The sequence below is a fragment of the Geospiza fortis genome, unplaced genomic scaffold (genome assembly GCF_000277835.1).
Source record: "Geospiza fortis unplaced genomic scaffold, GeoFor_1.0 scaffold429, whole genome shotgun sequence".
Classification (NCBI taxonomy): domain Eukaryota; kingdom Metazoa; phylum Chordata; class Aves; order Passeriformes; family Thraupidae; genus Geospiza; species Geospiza fortis.
Genome location: NW_005054411.1, coordinates 493,258 through 513,845, shown reverse-complemented (window position 1 = coordinate 513,845; position 20,588 = coordinate 493,258). Strand labels below are relative to the sequence as shown.

General features: G+C 38.6%; 1 protein-coding gene across 17 annotated transcripts in view; it reads left to right on the top strand.

The window, feature by feature from the left end:
* Positions 1 to 17,895: 17,895 nt before the first annotated feature.
* Positions 17,896 to 20,588, top strand: part of NRCAM (neuronal cell adhesion molecule) — a 101,954-nt gene continuing 99,261 nt past the window's right edge. For all 17 annotated transcript variants that reach the window (XM_031061366.1, XM_031061374.1, XM_031061365.1 and 14 more), the window contains exon 1: positions 17,896 to 18,015. The gene's annotated coding sequence lies outside the window, so the exon portion shown is untranslated. The remainder of the gene's footprint in view (positions 18,016 to 20,588) is intronic.

Sequence of the window (20,588 nt, the reverse complement as noted above, 5' to 3'; positions counted from 1 at the left end):
TTGGTGAATCATGTAGGATGGTGCAGTGATTAGATGCCAAGTCACGATCCAGTGCTTTGAGCTAATTTTACTTCCAGTGTGCCGCTTTTGAATTAAAAGCTCTTCCTACTGGCACTGTTATGTTTCAGGCAGGAAAGGAGCTGTCCTTTAGCTGCTCCTTGGAGCGGGGTTCCTGTCAAGGGTGTGTGCTCACAGTGGAGGCTGCTGGCTCTGTGTTCAGGCTCTAAGGATCCCAGCTGCTCCCCCACTTCTTTTAGGGGATGGCATGTGTGTGTGTGTATAGGAGGATGCTTCTGCTTTTGCAGTCCTGAATACAGAGTAGGCTTCTAAAAATGTGGAAACACAGAGCCAAAAGTCAAGTGTTGCTCTGAGCAGACCAGATGCTCCAGAGCCATCTGAGTAAGCTGTGTGCTGCACCTGATCTGGATGCAGCTTTTCTTCCAGTTCCTTTTAAAAGTGGTTGAGAACAACTTCCTAATTTAAACACTTGGAAGGAAATTATACCTGAGAAAACTGTTACACAATACTGAGCTAAAATTAGAGCTCTGTTCAAATCTGGAAATTACTTTTTGTTATGTATTCATTCCTGGTTTGAGTCATTTTAGTTCATACATATGGGTACAGTGCTACCAAATTGCATGAAATAAATATAACTTGTAACAGTTGATCACATCTCACCCTTTATCTTAAGGGAGGAATTGTTAATGCTATCTGGTTTTTAAGCTGTCTGACATTAATGTTTGCTGCAAGCTAGTTTTGTTTGAAACATTTCAGCCAAAGTAATTCAGTCACTTCTGAACATGATGACAGAGTAGAAACTATTGAAATAAAAAAAGCCACAGTTTTCACTTAGAAACCTTTCCCTTCCTGTACAGGATTGTACTTTGGAATTGCTATGACTAGTTACTGGCTGAATTAAAGAACCTTTGATAAATTTCAGCTTGTCTGTTTTCAGTAGTAAAGCATAAGCTGTAACAAATACTGTAACTAAACTGACTGCATCCCAAATTATACCTGGAGGTGTCTGACAAGGCTTTGTATTTATAGTAATAAGCTATTGGAGCTGGCCAAGTTTGGGGCTTGGCAAAAGAACCAGTGGCTTAGGGGGAAAAGGAAGTTTGCCCTTTGGTTAATAATATTGCTTGTCAGTTTTGAGGAAGGAGTAGCTGGTAATGTGGAAGAGCAAGGAGAGTCAGCAAGAGGGTGAATGGTGAGGCTCAGACTCTGTGAGAAGTTGTGAAACTGGTGAAGTTGGGGCTTGGAATTGCTAGGCAAGAAACAGATCCTTCCCTGTTAAGCAGCTGGGGCGAGGTGTCTGTCTTGACACTGGTAAGTGCTGTAATGGCCTGGGCACTTGCACACTGTGTGCTGTCTCCTTTAAGTCCTACATGGTAATCCTGTGCCTTTAATCAAATGGTTGTTTTGGAAGGTTCAGTTCAGTGTCTGGTATAATGCCAAGACTGCCAGGATCTTTTTCATAGCATGGCCTTGGTTATGTGTTATGTGTCCTGGGGAATATAAGATCGTACAAGAGCCAGGAGCTGCCTAGGAAGGTCTTGGAGCACTGCTGGCTATAATAGAAATGATGCTGTCCACTGCCAGTAGCCCCCAGGTGAGGTGATCGTTTGAAAAGCCAGCTGAGGGAACCAAACACTGTGGATGGTCATGCAGATCAGTGCTTAGGCTCCTGCACAGACCTTTTTTGTACTCATATGTTGTCATGATGAATATGGCAGAGATTAGGCCTCTGAAGCTGGGGGATTGGGAGAAACAGATTGACCTAAAAAACTGGAAGCTTGTTTATATGCATTCATTTGGAGGACAGAAAGGATGAGTGCAGTAGGTAAGAGTAACAGCTGGGAAGTGAGGAGATATCAGGAAAAACCTGAAGGAAAAGCTGAAGCCTGGATAGCAGAGAGCATGAGATGAGGTCAAGGTGCAGCAGTATAAGACGAGGTGGGATACAGATGCACAAAAGGTTCCTCTAGGCTGAAACATGCTTGTGAACAGTATCCATTGCACAGCTTCAAAGGTTGACTCCAAAATTCTGGGGTGATCTTTCTGTTGCTGTGTATTCCACTGCAAAAGCCTAAGTTATCACTTCTGCTGGTGGCGTTTTGTGAAGAGAAGTTTCCTTTTTTTATTTTTCTTCTTTTTAGATCACTTGTGCAGAGGTCAGAGTTTAGATCACTTGGAACAGATCTGAAGTTCCAGTTCTGCTTTTAAGCTATGTCATTATTTATAATGAGGAATAGATAGAATTTATATTCCCAAAAATTTCTCTGAAGATCTGCTATGAGAGGTTTGCTGAGAGAAATCAAAAAAACTGCACAATAAAGGACTCAATAGAAACATTAGAATAATTTTGCAAATGTGGTAGGAACTTTAGTCTCATAGTACATGTGCATTATAATCATTACATGATAAGGCATGCTGAAATTGATGTAAATAATCATCTGCTTATATAAGGGGTAGGGCTGAAATTGTTGCTGGAAAATTTAATTATTGTTATGGTTATAGAGATCAGTGTAAAGATAACAGTTCATCCTACCATGTAGGGTTTATGAAATATACATGGAGTTGGATGGGGGGTAAGCACATGTAGAAAGAATCAACAGGCCACTCCCAGAGTGTTAAATATCAAAATTTTCTGGAGAAACATTTTGCAGAACCTCCCCCATTCCCTGGGACTGAATTCCCAATTACTTCTATAATGGACAACTTGAGTTGTCTATTTTCAGATACCTACTGAAAGTCTTGTGGGTCTTTCTCTCACTTTCTTCTCCTGGAGTTGGTGCTTGCAGCGTGGCTGAAGCCCCAGCTTCCAGGCTTAGGGGCAGTGCTGTCTTTGTGGTGCTGGCAGGTCATCTGTCAGCTCGTCTGCTGCCAGGCAGGGGGGTTTGCAGCGCACAAACCCCAGCTCCTGCTGCCCTTGGGAGAGCACAGAACTTGGAGGCTTTAATCATTTGCCAGCTCACAAAAATACTTTGGGTTTTCCAGCCTTGTAGCTAAGATCAAAATCATCTCTAGTGAAGTTCAGTTTTTTTAGTGCTCCTACCATCTCTACTTGGGGCAAAAGCAATTCCTAGGTATTGTAAGGAAAGAGATATGGGGTTTATTTTCCTCATTATCTTAGTTTTGCTGCTTATTAGAGGAGTCAGGTGGTTACTGTGGATTGCTCACCTTCTCAGCAGGTGGTGAAATCAGTTTGATACCCTGTAGTTTTGACAGGTGTTACCAATATATGTACTGGGTGCAAAATGAAAACAGCTTGCTATCATTGCAGACTGTGTTGTTATCAGTTGTCACTGTAGTTCTGTTTCCAGCGTTTCAATACCCAGGTGCCTGAACTAGCTTGCTAAATATAAATGCACTTTCCACTTGCCTCTGATATATAAAAAGGGTAAGGACATATTCCACAGGGAATGAAGCAGAGCTTACTTGAATGGGAGGCTGGTTTAGACTGTCAGGTACATTTAGCTCAAAGTGAAAGACACCATTAACACAGGTACATTACAGTGTTTGCTGAAAAAGGGGGCATGATTTGTGAAGATTCTGGCCACTGCTGACACTTACTTGTAGCATTGCAATTTGACTTGCTTTGGGAACTGGGGTCAGGAGGATTGGGCTGGGGAGAGGGTGTAGAGTCCTGGTAGCTGCAGAGTGAGAAGGAGACAAAAAGCAGAACCAGGTAAGTCTGGGAGGCTCATACAGAACACAATGAAGAATTAGTATCTCTTACTGTGATCTTGTCATCACCAAAGTTCTTTGTTTTCTGAAGCTTGTGTGATTGTCACACTGGTGCAGATCATCTGCTCTGTAGCCCTGAGTCATTTCAGCTCTCAATAGACAGCAGCAAACTCGACTGTGCCATATTAAGTACTGATATGCAGCTTGTAGAATTCTCTGTAGAACAGTCTTACATTTAAATCTATATTAAAAGATTTTTTTAAGCTTTCATTTTCTGAATAAGTGAAGGTTCTTGTACTTCACTTTATTTGTGGCCATCTGAATTTTATGAGCTTCTGTATTAACACAGAAGGGATGAGGGACTATGTCATTTCTTCTACTGACAGGTCCTCTTACTCTGCTGTTGGCCACCTAAGTTAATCCAAGTTCAACATAATTTATCAGGTTACATGGAGAATGTCATGCCTTTGTAAGACTGGCAGGAAAGTGACCTCTTTTAACAGAACTGCCCTTAGCATGAGGCTTCAGTGGGTTTAGCTCTTGTTCAGCTTAAACATAAAACCAGAATGACATTCTGAAACTATCAAAAGCCATTGTTATTTTATCAAGATTTTTTTCAAAATAGGTTTTGATTTTGAATTACAGTTTGTTTTTCTTTTTAATGCAGATACCATCATTGAGTTGTAATTGGCATGAAGACACAGTTCTTCAAATGTCCTCAGGAGCTGAGGAAGCTGAAAGTTTTGCTCTCTATGCTTTAAACCTGAATCTCTGTCTCAAAAGAGTTCGTTAATGAATTTCTTATTTTGGTAAAATAGACATCTTGTCAGTGTTTAAAGTCAAAACAATATTAAATGTTAATAATGCCACAGCTTTAACTTGCTGTGTGTTTTAAAACTACCTTAGTGCTTTGGAGTCAGTTGGTAGCACTCAGTGTGAACCTCAATCAATATATGCCTGTAAATCCTTTTAACGAACCTGCAGTGCCTATTTTTTTTTTTCTTATACTCTTTGTTTGCTTTTTTTTCCATTTAACCTGAATTCTAGTTCCCATCTTGAATTTAGCTCTGTTGCTATTCATGGTGTTTGGAGAGTAAAAGTATGTTTTATGTTGTTCTTTGTGTTCCTTGCCCAAGTATTTTTCCTTTTCTGATAAGGGAGAGCTGTACATATATACCACTAGTGGCTGGTGTGATGGATTATCCTAGACAGACTATGACACTGTGACAACTGCAGAAAATAAAAACAATCTGATTATCAATTGGAAAACAGTTCTACAGCAACAGCAAAATAAAATACACTTTTTATTTTATTTCCTGGTTTACTTAATATGCCTTCAAGTCTCTAGTCTTTGTTTTCCATAATCATCCTTTAGGTATTTATTTGTATTATGTACATCATAATAAAATTTACTGTTCTTTAAAGGAAAATGAAATAGTAGCTAAAGTAATTAATATGTTAACTAGTTAATTTTAGGTTTAAGTATATTTTCAAATAACTCCCCCCAAAGCTTAGCAAAGTGAAAATATATTTTTATTTCTGTGTTTGTAGAAAATAATTGCTAAAAGCTTATTTACCAAGTCAAGAGGCCTGCTTGAATAATCTCTTAAGATGAAAAAGAAATGTTTTCAGTGTTTTTGAGGCTAAATCATAATTTTTAATAGGCTGTGTTTGCTAAGGTAATTTCCAAATATGTTTTGCAGAATTTCAGTAGGACTTGGGTTTATCATAAGTTGGCATTTCACCCATCACAGATCCTGAGCCAAAATATTCCTAGTTTAAAAATGAGGTAACATCTCTATCATTATGCTTTCAGGAAAGACTAATGATATATATTGATATCTACAGACCATAATAGTATAACTAAAACAATAAGGTAAGATTAGAGTTTTTATTTTATCTATTTACTGGTTTTTCCAGTAAATAGTGAAGTTAGAGAAATACTTGAAGATTGCTGGGAAGAAGTGTAACTCATTGGAAGCAGGGGTTTTCTTAATATGGAGAGGTGGTACTGAGAGAGAAGTGAATTAGGAGACCATGTGACCAGGATATTCACAGATCCCTTCTATACCATAATTTTTCTTTGTGTGTCAAAATACTGACTAGTATTAGTATACTGAATAAAACAGCATCAGTTTTAGTCATGGCCTGTGGAGGGATAGAATGTAAGAAAATGAAGATAGTGCAGAAGGCAGTCTCACACCTGAGGAGTTGCAGCTGTACCAATCACCAAGGATTAGGAACAGGCCTGCCCTTAACAGGCCACAGCTGTGTCCAATAAGGATGAGTGCTACAAAAGAGTGGGTTAGCTGGGTGAGGAGAGAGCTGGAGGTTGTTGGCTGTGCTGTGAAGAAGGAGTCAGTGCTGTGAGGGGCTGCCCATGAGAATTTGCCACGAAGGTATAGGAACTGCAATAAGATGACAACAATGGCCATAGAAGCCCCTCAAAGATAAGCTCCTTACTTGCTGAGTTCACATTTGATTACTGTGTACGTTGTAAACTCATCACCCTTTGAGGCATGAGGCTGTGTTTGTTTGGTGCATGTGCTAGCTTTACTTTTGGAGGAGAACACAGCACATTTACCTCAAGCACCTGCTGGAAGTGCATTGGTTTCCTGGGTAGAGCAGTTTGGAAAACAGAACTCAGGCTCTTGTGTAAATAAAACCTGTCCTACGGATGGAGATTTCCACTGAGTTTGTAAAACAGGTAGCTATTTTGCAATTCTATATATGGCATACAATTTGGTAAGCAAAAAAGGGCTTTAAATGGATTATATTTAAATATCGAAATTATATGTAAATTATATTCCTCCTTCTACAATTGAAAAGTAAAATAATTTGATACCTTTAGACTTGTGTCATACACTCCTAATGAAAGGAGGAGATGGTGTTATTGCAGAGGGACCACATGGCCTCAGGAGGTAATCTAACATAGCTGTACCTGCTGCTGTCACAGCTGCTGCAGTTACTGCTGTGCCATTTCCCAACTGCTCCAGTGCTGTCTGAGTAGCACTTCTGCCTGCTGCAAACCAGGTTTGCTCTACAAAAGGCAGTTAGTAAATAACTGAACTGGGTGGTTGGCAACTCCAGCAGCCTCCTATGTGCAAAAATAATTCTAAGCACCTTTGCTATCTAAGCTGCTAATAAAGGAGAGGTACATCTGCTGCTCATCAGGTTGTTTGATAACTGCAAAGCAGGCTTCTGCAAAGTTCAGGTTCTTGTAGAGTTTTTTTTTTGAATCCTGTAGGAAGTCATTTGACAAATGTGTGAAGTAAGGAAAAAACCTATAAAGGGCACAGCTTCTTTGGGATTTTTAAGCAGTGATAAAGCCAGTTTCTATATGTGTGTGAATATTTAATCCCTTACTGCCGAGAACACAAAATCATGCGATGGATGCAAATCAAAACCTGGACCTGCTGTGAGGTTGGATTTGTGGTAATTTGGCTGCAATGAATGTGATGTTAATTATTTTAATAAAATTTCCATATTATAATATTTAATAATGACTTTATTTCTACATGAATCCTACCCTTCTTCTTCTTTGATCTTTTTGGCAACTGTATAAAATATGCTACTTTCTTCCTCCACTGCTAGTATTTGTATAGTGTATTTTCTTGCTGAAACTATCTTTTGAATGTGTGATTTTCTTGCTTAGCTCACCCCTTTTGCTATGTAGTTTTACTGTCTTTAAAGGAAATACAAATTTTTTTTTTTTTTTTGTTGCAAAGGTGAAAAAGCTATTATGCTTCTGTGGCTCCTGGTTAATATTCCCCCAGTGGCTACTATAAAAATGAAATATTTATTCTATTCATGCAACCCAAATTCAGCCGTTAGTTGCTACACTAAAGCATTTGACAACATACAGAATATTAATGACACAGAGTCTTTGTGAAGATGTGAAAGGCACATCTAGAGACAATACTTTAAAATCACAAGTATAATTACAAAGAAAAATATCAAATGTCCTATTTCCATAAGTAATGCCAAATTATTCAAATGTATTTAAAATCAAATGTGGTTCTAACTGGACTGCAGCAAGGAATGGTTTCAAGCCTTTGAGTATTTTTTTTTATATCCAGATCAATAGTTGAAATTCGTTCTAGATCAGTAGTCATGAAAATTAATTTGCCTATCAGAAGACTGACAAAAAATCTTTTTAAAATTGTGACCTTGAAGTCTTAATTGTGTAGTATAAAAGGGCTCTGCCGTAGTGAAAAACTTGCAATGTTTAAGAAGTTAAACCTGAAAGCAGTTTAGTGTGTGTTTTTGGGATAGATGTTCATGTTTTAGTCTCAGAAATAGAAACCAGGTTTAAAGTGAAACTTTGTGGAAGATGAAGCCCAGAAATGCAGTTATGTTCAACTTTTCCCTTTTGAAAATGGTCACATTTATCAAAATGGGGGCTTCCACTCCACAGCAGCAGTTCCAGTGTGGCTGTGAATTTCACACAGGTATTGTATGAGCTGCTTGGTCTTTAACTTCCCTTCCCCTCCCCACTTTGTGCTGCTCCAGCTGTGCAGGGCAGTGGTGTCTCCAGGACTCTCCTCTGGGGCCAGCATTGGGCACTGGGAAGAGCTGGGGCCCAGCAAAGCTGGCACAGTGTCAGGAGGTCAGGAGGTGTCTCCATCTGTTTTTGGTTGTTTTTTATTTTTTTGGTACAAATCGTTTGTTTGTTTGTTTGTTTTAATTTTGTTTTTTGGGTTTTTTTTGTTTTTTTGTTTTTTTTAAGACTGCTTTACTGCTGAGTGCTGGTTCTTTGAATCAAGATCTTGTATTTGGAATTTACTGGAAGAATTATTGCGGATTTGTGCCTTTTTCAACAAACAGCCTTGACTGCAATACTTTCTGGAAGAGAGACTGGAGATAAAATGTACTTTTTTGCTAAGTAGATGCAAGCCCCCATAGTTTGTCTCTGAGGAAAATCCCTATTCTTTGTATTTTAGGATCTTTGTATAGCAAGGACAAAGGGGTAGAAAAGAATCTCTTTTTTTACTTCAATATGTTCCTCAGATTTGATCTGCAAGGGGGAGAGATTGTCTTCCCTGTGCCGCTGAAGACTGGGTGAGCCACAGCCAGTGCTGCTCAGTGTAAAGGAGAAAGCACTGCCACACGTCACGTTCCTCTTGCTCTTATTTAAAAGCAAATTACAGCTGTCTGTGCCAGTGCTGTGGGGAGCCCAGTTCTTTTGTATGCTTGGCATGCTCTGTGTGTGTGTACAGTCCCTAAGGAGTTTCAGGTGGCTAAACTTAGTTTCAAGATGTCAGTCAAGTTATTGACACAATTCAAGCAGACAGCTTCTAAAGTTTATCAAAGTGATACAAAGAAAGAAAGGTAGATAGCTGGAGAGTGTTCAAGTAAAGTTTAAGGCTCTTATAATTTGGATGTTTCTATGTGTGATTGTAGATGAGGGTGGACAGAGGAATATCAGCAGCTGAATGTGGCCTCCATTCCAGCCAGATTCTCCTTGGGTGGGGCAGGCTCAGGTATAGCACATATAGCACATGCAGAAGTTCAAACAACATGTGCCTTACCAAGAAAAAGAAAAACCTTGGACTGCTGCAGCATCCCAAAAAGAGTTCTACATCCAAAGAAGACTCAATTTCGTTAATTTTTTTCCTTCCCTTGAGAACAGACAGAATCTTGATTCTGTCTTGTTGGGATTTTTTGTTTGCCTGTTTGAATGGTGCTTTTTGTTTTGTGTTCCTTTTTGGTTGGTTTGGTTTTTTTTTTTTTTACAGAATCAAAATTGTAACCTTACTTCATAGCTATCATCTTCTTTTTATCTTCTTCCCTTTCTTTCATGAGCTTGATTCTGTTTATTTTTTTTTAATGTGTAGTTGATGCAAATTCATTTTGGCTATGCACTTGATGTCTTTAGTTTCAGTAACTTCTAGTTAGCTACAGGCACTGCAGCACCAGCAGATCTGTTTTGTTCCTGAAGCTGCAGTTGCTTTTCTAGCTGCTGATAAATCTCCTCATCCTGAGGCTGGGAAGTGCACATTTGTCTACACTTACACTGTATTTCTTTATATTTACATGGCTTTAGGCATCCAGTAGTCAAGGGCACTCATTGTGCCCAAAGAGGAAGGGCAAAGCATTTGTTCCACTATGAAAAGGGATGGAGAACAGTACTAGAGAAAATCTTAGTATAATTAAAGTTAATGCTGTGAATCTTATTATGGCGCTTCCTCATTAAAAAGTAACGTGAAACATAAAGAAAGCCCATGTACAATACTTAACTGGATGTACTGATAAAATAATAAAGTGAATAAACCTTGAGTTATTTGAAGAAGACTCTTCTCAGTCAGCTGTGCTGGAGTCACTTCAGGGAAATCTCACACTCCTTGGCAACTTCTCTGTGTGACAAACAGCTTAGTGCCTTACGTATGTGAACAAAGGCTCTCCCTGTAAAGGATTAAGAGGAATGGGACCTGCATGAGTCTGCATCCCCAGAGCATGTGAGAAGGGATTTTCTGTAGCTGGCAGATAGTCTGCTTTGGCTGGTACCATGAACTTCAGGAAAATGTAGAAAGGAGACAAAAATCTAGGAATTGTGATCAGGACATACAGGCTACAATTATTTTGGAGTGAAGAATAATTACTCAGGTCTAGTTAAAAATTACTTAACCTGATTTCCCTACCCTATGTTGGTGACTGGTAAGAAGTAACTGGCTATGTTCTTGTATAGAGCCTTCTGTTGTTTGTAGGAGAAAAAAAAGCAAAAGGAATAAATGATTGCTGAAAGAGCAACAGCAATGGATTTAATTAAAGTATGTCCATGAAATTTCAGTGATAACAGCTTAAAACCAGTAGAAGTGGTTATGATGAAGTTTTACAGTACATAAATAAATTCTATAATCCTTAGAGGATCCTGCTCTTCACAATTTTTGCTTTGTAATATTTTAGACTTATTAGATACTCCTTAAAATTCACCTCCCAGCCCAAGTACTTGGGTTGATATTTTGGGATAAGGATACAAAGTGACAATGAATAGTCACCTTGCATATCTTGTTATCCCTGTGAAATTGTCTTTTTGAATGTCGTCTCGATTTTAAAGTATTTTCAAGCTCCACAATCATAAAGTTATCTTTCATAAAGAAACTCAAAATTTTTGCATACAAAATTATGATTGCTGAAAACTTTACTGGTAAAGGAAATCAAAACTGGAAAATTAAAAATAAAAAAAAATCAAGTTTGTGTATGCAAAAACATGGCAAAGAGAAAATGAATCTATCAAAACATGTACGTGGAATAAAGCAAGACTATGCATTTCTTTAAGTCTTATGTAGGAAATGGAAACATTTTGCATCTTGAATTTCAAACAAACAATAGTAGTAGTAATAGTAGTATGATCCAGGATGCCTAATCTAGGTCCTGGTGTAATCATCAAATTGAAATACTGTCTTCATCATGTGGACATTAATGGTGTACATTTCAATACTGAAGTCTGTACTCTAAAAATTATACTATTGATATGTTTTCAGTAGAAATTGTTAGGCATACAGAAGCTTTAAAAACACTCAGTGTGCAAAGCATCAGGTAAAAGAAGGAGCCCATTTTATTATTGCACTGTGATTGTGAGCCTTCGATCTTCTTCATTGCCCTAACCTAGCTGCAGGAGCAGCTTTTATTTTGGGTCATCCTTTGCTCCATTCCTGAGTTAATTGTGAGCCATGCTGCATTTTAGAGTCACAGATCCCATATGTGTTTGCCCAGTCCAACCTCCCAGAGTCCAAAGCCTGTCCCTGGGGTTAAGCTGCACCATGAGGTTAGCTCTTCAGCTGCTTGAAAGTCTCAGATGAGTATTGCACTAACTAAATTTTGGTGGGAATATGACTTTGACCTCAGCATAAGTAATTTGTTTCTTTTCCTGAGTATTATCATATACCTGGAAAGAGTTGGGGACATTTGGAAAGGAAAGCCAGAAATGTGTTCGACATGTCTTAGGCGTATTGACAGTTCCTAGATGTTTCTCAGAATCTTTTTTTTATATTTTCTAACAAGCAGATCTCAAAGTAAGGAATTGTGTACTGTATGTGCATATCACAGTTTTTTTCTGCTTAAACAGTTCAAGAGGCCAGAAAATGGTTTTGTTAATAAGTAAATTGTGCACTAAGTCATTCCTAGTTGTTATATTAGTTTAAAGCTTCCTGAGGCTAAAATGGGACTAAGATTTAAAAGGGTAATATTATGATTACAAAAAAAAAAAAGTGCCTGTCTCAGTGAACATTTCCAGAGGCAGACATGATTATTTCTGTTGAAGAAAAAAAGCTATTGTGACTGAAAACCTTCTAATAGAAATGTATTGGAAAGTAAGGGAACCATATCAAAGGCTTCTTTTTAAGTCTCTACTACAAAGAGCCTGTTTTATTATGATAGCTGCTGTCCTAGCATTCAAGTGACAGATTTTGCTATGGGTTTTGAGCTGTCCATTAAATATAACACCTCCATTTTTTGAATGTTTTGAGTAGCCCACAGAGTAGCTACTATCTGAAAAGTGGGAATCGCAGTGGGAAGCTGAAGAGGACTGGGCTTCTTGACCATTTAGTGTTTAATGGATCTGCAGCTGTAGTGAAGCAGTGTGCAGAAATAATTCTGATTAGGCTTGGTCAATCAGATGACAAGATGAACCTTGCCCCTCCATTATTCAACTATAAAATTCAGAGGACAATTTCTGCTTAAACCCAGTTAAACACAAAAACTCTGGTCAACCAGTTATATATGAGCTGATTTCTTGATATAATATGCAAAGGCATGCAATATGTCAGAGGCAGAGGGGAGCAAATAGTTAAAGATTCTGTATTACCCTAATTGTTTTCTTTTGGGACTTCATTTTGGAAGGAATGATTGAAACCATGAAAATAACTATTTTGAGAATCGAGCTTTTCCAAGAATTAGATGTTACTAAGCAAAAATAACAGATGAATACTGTGCCATGCTTGTGGCATGGCAAGTAGCTTCTTATTTACAGTTTCATGTCTGCTGTTGTTGTTTGAATGTACAGCTGTAAATGTGCAGTTAAAGATTAGTAACTGAATGGCAGAGGCTTTGCCTAATCAACACCATACTATTTGATGATAAATTTCCACATAAAAAAATTAATGACCTGTAATGGTTATTAAACTAATTTTTTTATCCTTCTTAGTTAAGTGTTTGCAGCTCTAGAATTAAGACACATATGTGAAGTGAGAGCTCAAATTAGCATACTCAGGTTCTATTTTGTCAAGTTTAGGAGTTCAGGTGGATGCAGTCATTACTGAACCTCACTGGCAATCTGCTTTGAAGTATATTTTTAAGTCCAGCTCGTGCTTTTGTGAGGAAAAATACTGTTCTGAGGGGTCTTAAAAATGGAATAGGTTTCAAAAGGACCAGATGGAGTTATTGTTCTGTACTGGTTTTGGTGCTAATAGAGACTGACATAATTCATCCTGCTAGCTTCTGACCCTTAAAGTCAGGAATGTTTTAACTGGACTTAAAACCCAAACAAACAGAAAACCCCAAACAGACAACCCCCTCAAACAAACAAAAAGAAAAAAAGGCAAACAAAACCAAACCAAAACAAGAAAATCAATCAATCAAATAAGCAAAAAAACAACCAACCAACCAAAAAAAAAAAAAAAAAGAAACCAGAGGGAAAACCCCGGATTTGTAACAGAACAAACCAGAAAGTTTTTAAACAGTTTCTTTATTTAGGAGATTAAAAAAATGTTAGTTTTCTGTACCAGCGTTACTTCAAGGTAGTTCTTTGGAAAGGAAGGGTGGTCCAGAGGCTCATGTGGTGTATGAGATCAGCGTCTGTATGAATGTGGGCAAGTGCATTTGACTCTTACAATGTATTCCTTTATTTCTCAGTACATTTTTACATTCTTACACTGGAATTTCACTACTGAGTACAGATTGTAGTTTTTGCAGTGATCTGTCTCTTAGCCTGTTGGAGATGAGGGCAAGTTGTTTGTCCCACTGGCAAGTCATCAAGGAGAATAAATGTAAGGAAGAAGTTAAACTGTATCTCTGAGTAAATAGGCAAGTCACAGGTAGCTGCTTGGAAGGAAATTGTGGATGTAAGATCTGGGGGAAAATCTTAATGTTGATTGCATTTTCTATGCACTACATATGAAAAATGTAAAAAACCCTATATATATATATATGTTCCTTTGGGTTTTTATAATTTTTAATTTCTCTTAAACAAATGGAAAAATGCCCTAATAGTGTGAGCATACTTTTATTGAAAGGTTCATGCAGCTAAGCAGATTTAGCTCTGCTTTTCTGTAAATACAGGGAAATGTTTAACCCCTATTGTATGGCCACAAAGGCTGTGCTGATCACACAGAAGCTTGGGAGGGCCAGGGACAAAGCGCCGGGCGGCTGGAAAGGGCCCCTCTTGTGCATGCCCCTGCCCACAGGCCAGCAGCAGCAGGGCTTAGCACCAGAGTTTTGTCAAGCTTGCAACATGGAGGGGAGCATGGTACCAATTCTTACCACTTACTAACAGGAAGAAAAGAAAAAGCAACCCACCAAAAAAGGAAGAGGACCCTGGCAGCTGTATAGCTACATGAACAAGGTAATGGCCGAGTTCCCTTCTCTACCCTGGTGCTTCCCACTCACCCAGATAATTGAGATTGATGTACCATAGTGTTAGTTAGTTTGATTTATTGGCATGAAGTATCCTGAAAAAATTCAGGTTATAACTTTGAACAGGAGAATAAACCTATGATATGTAACATACTGAAACATTCAACTTTGATTAATAGTCTAGGAATTGACAGAATGAGGTTAGCATTTGTATCCATGAAGGAATGGTGTGGCTTTGCAACACAGTAAAAATCAGATGAAATCTGTGTTCTGTTTTGACTAGTATAATATGTGTAAAATTTGGGCATTGTCCTTATGGATGCTAATATAATCTAGGCTGGACTACCCACTCTAGGAAAGTGTCCAGCCTCGTCTTCATGAGGGTGTGTGTATCAGAAATGAAAAAAAAAAAAAACCTCAAAGCTGATTTTGTTGCATTTCCAGTGTATTTTTTTTCCATTATTACTTTGGCAGAATCGTCTGGGGTTGGGCACGCCCAGAAATAAGATAGATATGACAGCAAGATGGATCACTGCCCTCATCAACCAGCCAGGGTGGTTTCTCCTTTTCTGAGAGCTCCTCATTAATCCTTAGCTCTGAAAGAAGAAATTACACAAGGCTGAACAATGGAGCTCTGCAGTACTGGATTGCATAGAACTGTGCTTAAATACATTACATATCACAAAGCAAATATTTTATATTAAAGAACTTTGCACAGTATTGTAAAATAAACAGAAATTGAATTAAATATATGTATATATAGATACATTATTAATTTTATGAGAAAGCTGCATATTGTCTCACTATTGCTTTTTAAGGTTGCATTAAAAATATTAAAGTGTCTTGACATTTTAAAGAATATTTTTGAGTACATTTCATATAAAACCATTTAGCCAATCAAATTATGAAATAAAAACTGGATTTTTTTTAATTTTGGATTTCTCACATTGAACTTTTTACATAGTTACCTATTGGTATCTGTGTATTATTTCTTTTTCTAAATTTAGCTTCCCTGAAGTCTATCAACACTTTTACAAGAAAAGCAGCAATACTATGTAAATTGGAGTTATTTCATGAATATTTGAATGAATAAATATGTAGTAAGCATAATGTCAGGTGCAGAAAATTTAAAAATGTGCTTTGCATTTCCACAATATGCTAGTGACCAAGCAGATTATAAGACCTCCAAATATATCTCATAAATTTTAAAACATATTTCATCTAATCTCTGGACTTGTTTTAGAACCATCATTTTTACCCTCCTCCTTGGTTTTTATTTCCTACTCATTTTTTCCCCTTCTTTTAGTGAATCTTAGAAGTCTTGAAAAGATTACCCATGATGTCAACAGAGCTGTGGTTTTCTGCTGCATATGAGGTCTTATGCAAGTCATCCCTGGGTTTCAGAACATGCCTGACTTTTAAACAATGCCCTTGAGGCTACAGATATTCTTAAATGGCAAAAACAAGAGGACAGGAACAAAAACCTGTTATTGAGGTAGGCTGGTTGGCAAGGGCTGGGCTACATCTGCATTTTAATGTTTTACAAAATGAGTGTCTTAAAAAAGAAGTCTGGCTGTAATCTTAATGTTGTCTGGGTGCTGTGGTGTTCCTGCAGCCCTGATAAGCAGCTGGTGTCTTTTAGTTCAGAGTACCTGGGCTGGTGGGAGCTGTGTTGCAGCCCACCAAAGTCGTGATGTTACAGGCTAATACTGTAAATCCTGGGCTCTGCTCCAGTGGGTCCCATGGAGGCAGGCAGAGGCTGCAAATGAGGATGCAGTGCCTGGCAGGCGAGAATTGCAGGACTGTCAAGAGTGGAGAATCAAAACTTAAGGCAGCCTTACCCATGCTGTGGTTTGGAAGGATTCTCCAGGCTGGAACATTCCCTAAAGCACACTCAGTTTTTGTCTTGGAGATGGTTTGTTGGAGGATGGAGCCAGCCAGGAAGCAGCAAGGATGGCAGGGTGGATGTAGCTGGTACCTTGGTGTCGTGGGAGCTGTGTGATCACTGTCAGGCTGTGCTGTGGTCGGTTTGGAGCTGCACACAAGTTCTCTGTTGGCTTTGGCTCATCCGGGTCCTGCTGGTTTGCAGGCAGCTTTTCCAGCTGAGTGTAGAGGCAGGGGGTTGAAAGTGATTTGAGTGCCTGAATAAAGATTAAGGCAATGAAGTGAATCTCCTAAGAGAATTCCAGCCCAGTGAAATAAATTATGTATGTATGCCAAAACTCCTGATGTTACAAAGATAATGTATTGTTTCCAATGTTTTATATGTAAGAGCAACAAGTTATTTTGGAAGAGCATAATAAAAAGCAATTTATGGGAAGCGTTGCTTGTTACTGAAAGAAATAGCTACAAGAGAGTTCTAGTCAACAGTTAAGGTTTGGCCAAATGGCAGGCCAATCTAACTATAAAAAGGCTTTTAAAAGTATATGGAAAGAAATTGTATGACCGAATTATGAATTTGATGAGAAATGAAATTGATTTTCCTGTATCACCATTGTAAGCTGAGATGTTGCAGTCTCTCCTGGTTTACTTTCCAAAACAGCACCAATCTGCAGTTAATACTAGACAAGGAACTTTAATTACTTTTCTACAAATAAAATGTATATGCTTTTGTGTACAGGACACAAAATAACAGGTGCTGCAGTGATGCTAATTTGTTGCTCTGTGCTGCAGTTCATCACCAGTTCACTGAAATGAGGACAGCATATTGTGGCAAGCTAAAAGATGATATGGGGAGTCTTCGGAAAGTTTTTGAAGCTCACTTTCAAAATTCCTGGTCTTTCTTTCACCTTGCTTACTTGAAAGTTCGACTCCTCACGTGCACTACCATGGAAAGATAGGCAACTTGTTCTCAACAAAACATTAAATGTGTTTAAAATAGGTTAAAGTAACAAAAAGTACGAGATGAGAGAAATTGACTGTAGAATTCTTGTCAATAAATGAAGAAGGCAGCAGCTGAATTCAATACAAGGCTCTCCTGCTGTCTTCTCTTTGTTTTGTGCTTTTAAACTGGGGCGAGGAGGGGAGCAGGGGATGCGAGTCCCATCCATCCACTGGAATTTAGGATGTTCTCCTAGAAAGTAGGAGTTAAGATAAATTACAAATTTCCCTTAAGTCACAGCCCTCTCTTTCTAGGCAAGTGCTGTTTGTGACCAAGCATTTCCATTTTGCATCCACCTCTTCCAGTGGATGTCTTTAGAATTCTGGGCACCCATAGCACAAAGAGCACTGAAGTGTTTAGTCCTGAGGTACCCAGTGTGCCTTAAGCTGGGTTATTGATCACTGGAAAGAAGTGGTTAAGCTTCCTGGTTGTCTTGCTCAAGCTTTGTGAAGCACTGACTGGTTTTCACCAATGGTGCAGAGAGCCTGGATAAACCATAGTTTATGCTCTAGTTTGATCTAAGTGGCTATTTTGCAGACCTAAATGCAAAACATAACTTTGAAACCTAGGGAGCTGCTTTTCTTTCTAATGCTTCTTGTTTTTTCTTTGGCCCAACATATATTAATTAGCTACTATTAAAATAGCATTTCATTTGACTTAACTGAATTTAGTATTGCAGCTTTATAAAGATATATATGAAGTGTTTGTTGTAATTTAAGAGTGAATGTAATTATTTACCTCTATAAAAATTTCAGGTTGTATGTTATTTTTTTCAGGCAAGGCAGTAAAATTGAGAGCTGTCATACAGGAGATAAGAAAAGAAGGAAAAGTAAAGAGAGAGACCAACTTTTTCAGAAGTTATTTGTACAAAGGTAAGATAATTTTTCCCTTATATTTTATTTCTAAGTGGGGAAAAGACCCCAAACTACTGGTATTGATTTTCTATCTCATAGATTTCCAGGATAGACATATAACATGTTATGCATTTACCTGCATTTTCATGTTTGTTTGAGTTAACAGTCTGTGATTGATGTTAGTTTGTTATTTCATGATTTCATATAATTGCAGGTAGCCTCAGTCATCTTTGATGTTCCTTACTGGAGAGAATAGGTGTCAGGGCAAGTCAACTAGTGAAAGAGTGAGTCAGGAATAATGGACTTAGAATGAGCATGAAATATTGTACCAAAAAATTGGAAGTTTTTTCTTCTAGCATAGACCACAGATTCAGTGATGGGAACATTCTGAAATCTTTGCTCAAATGGTTTGGGTTGTAACACCTTTTTCCCAGTGCCCCTTGAACTCCTCCCTGCTCTCTCAGCATAAGACGATATCTTTCCTTGAAGTGAGTAGTTGCTGCTGAATAGTCATCTGTGGTTTAGTATCTGATTTTCTTTAAACTAAAAATCTGATTTGGTACAGTATGTAGTTCAGTAGAACAGGACCTTTTTGTCTTTTACAGTATGTTGTTGTCGATGGTTGTAAAGCATTTTGTCTCTCATTTATGCGGTCAAGCAGACAGAGCACCTGAAAGCATCAGTAATATGTTTAAAACAGAGAAGGGAGGAGGTGGTCACTGAAGCATTTTGACTTCTGAATTACTTGCTGGCAGTTTTTCTGAAAGTAACATTTAAAGCATGTTTAAAGATGTTACTTTTCTGAAAGTAACATCTCTCCCTGCAATGAAGATACTTTGCTTGTTTGCTTTTTACCTCTTCTGAAATGGTTCCTTGTGTTAGTCACTCGGGAGTTAAATGCTTTATTGGATAAAGAGAACTGTTACTGTAAGGTTTTTAAACTAGACTGCTCTAAAAAAAAAAAGACCATTGAAGACTCTGAAAGGCTTTTTGGATGGTAAACAAGTTAAGGAAGCTCTGAAGTTCTTTGGCTTTGCTACTGGCTGCTCTCGCTCACCAGGATCCTGGCACCCTATCACTGTGCCTTCATTGCCTCCATTGCTCCAGTTCTCCTGTCAGGGAATGCCACCATACAATACATCCCCTAGGGCTAATTGGATGAGTGACAACCAGCCAGCTCCAAAGTGACAAGTGTTTGAATGCCTAATTGGGTCAGTGCACAGGTGCCTGCTCTTCATGAATGAGATGTTCTAGCTTTCCTCTGTGACGTTCTCTTGGTTCCTCTCATTTTTCCTACAGTTGTGAAACAAAAGTGCCAATACTTTGATGTGAGAGAAAAGGCTTTATCAAAGGAGAAGGATGATTTCCCATTGCCCTGCTTTGGTTAAACTAGCTTTACTGCTTGAGTAATTGCTGGAGGAGACACATAGAAATTCATTACAGTGATGGAAGTTTGCTGATACAAATGGACATTTCAGTAGACGATAAGGTGAATAATTTGACTGGTAATGACAAATGCATTGCCTTAATCTCTGTGTTAGATGGTTCTCATACTGTTTATATGGGCTTGGGCATCAGAAAAAGTATGTTAATGACAAATGCATTGCCTTAATCTCTATGTTAGATGGTTCTCATACTGTTTAGACCTATGGGCTTGGGCATCAGAAAAAGAATGGGAGGGAAAAAGAACTTATTTTGTTGTGTTTGCACAATGAGGCTTCTCCTGAGTCAAATAAACAACTTGCCTTCATATAATGAAGTCAGGCACAGACAACTGTTTTTTCTTATTGAAGGCTTGGTGTGTGCATAGAAAACAACTGACATTAAGCCCAGAGTCTCTAACACTTAGATGTGTTTGCCTTCCTTTTGTCTCTTCCACAAAGAACCATAGGATACCTGGTCAGAAAGGGTGTCTGGAGGTTGTCTTGTCCAACATCTGCCCTGATCAAGTAAAGCAGATTGCTGCTTGGACAGCTGTTGAACAACCATAGAGCAGAAAAGGGCTTTATTTTTTTTAGGTGGAATTTCATCTGTTTTAGTTTGTGGCTATTGCCTTTTACCTTGTTGCTGGGCACCACTGAGAAGTGTTGTTTACCCCTGTCCCCCTGAGGTATTTATACATGTTGATAAGATCCCTTGCAGTCTTCTCCAGGCTGGAGTCTCAGTGTTTTCAGGCTCACCATGTCAGATGCTCCAATCCCTTAATCATCTTGGCAGTCCTACCCTACTGCATTCTGGGATGTTTATGTTTGCTTTTACTGGGCAGCCCATGAGTGGACACAGCCCTTCAGGCATGTCTCAGCAGTGCTGAGTGGAGCAGAATGATCTTGATCCCGACCTGCTGACAACATATTTTCTTAATGCAGCACAAGATGCTTTTGACCTTCCGTGCTGCAAGGGTACCCTGCTGGCTTATGGTCTTGCTTGGAGCCCATGAGGACCCCCAGGTGTTTTTCTGCAAAGTGTCTTTCCAGCTGATCATCCCTCTTCCTGTTCTGTTTCTTGGGGTTGTTTCTCCCTAGGTGCAGGACTTTCTACTTCCCTTTGTTGGACATCATAAAATTCCTGTTGGTTTATGGCTGAGCTTTTCA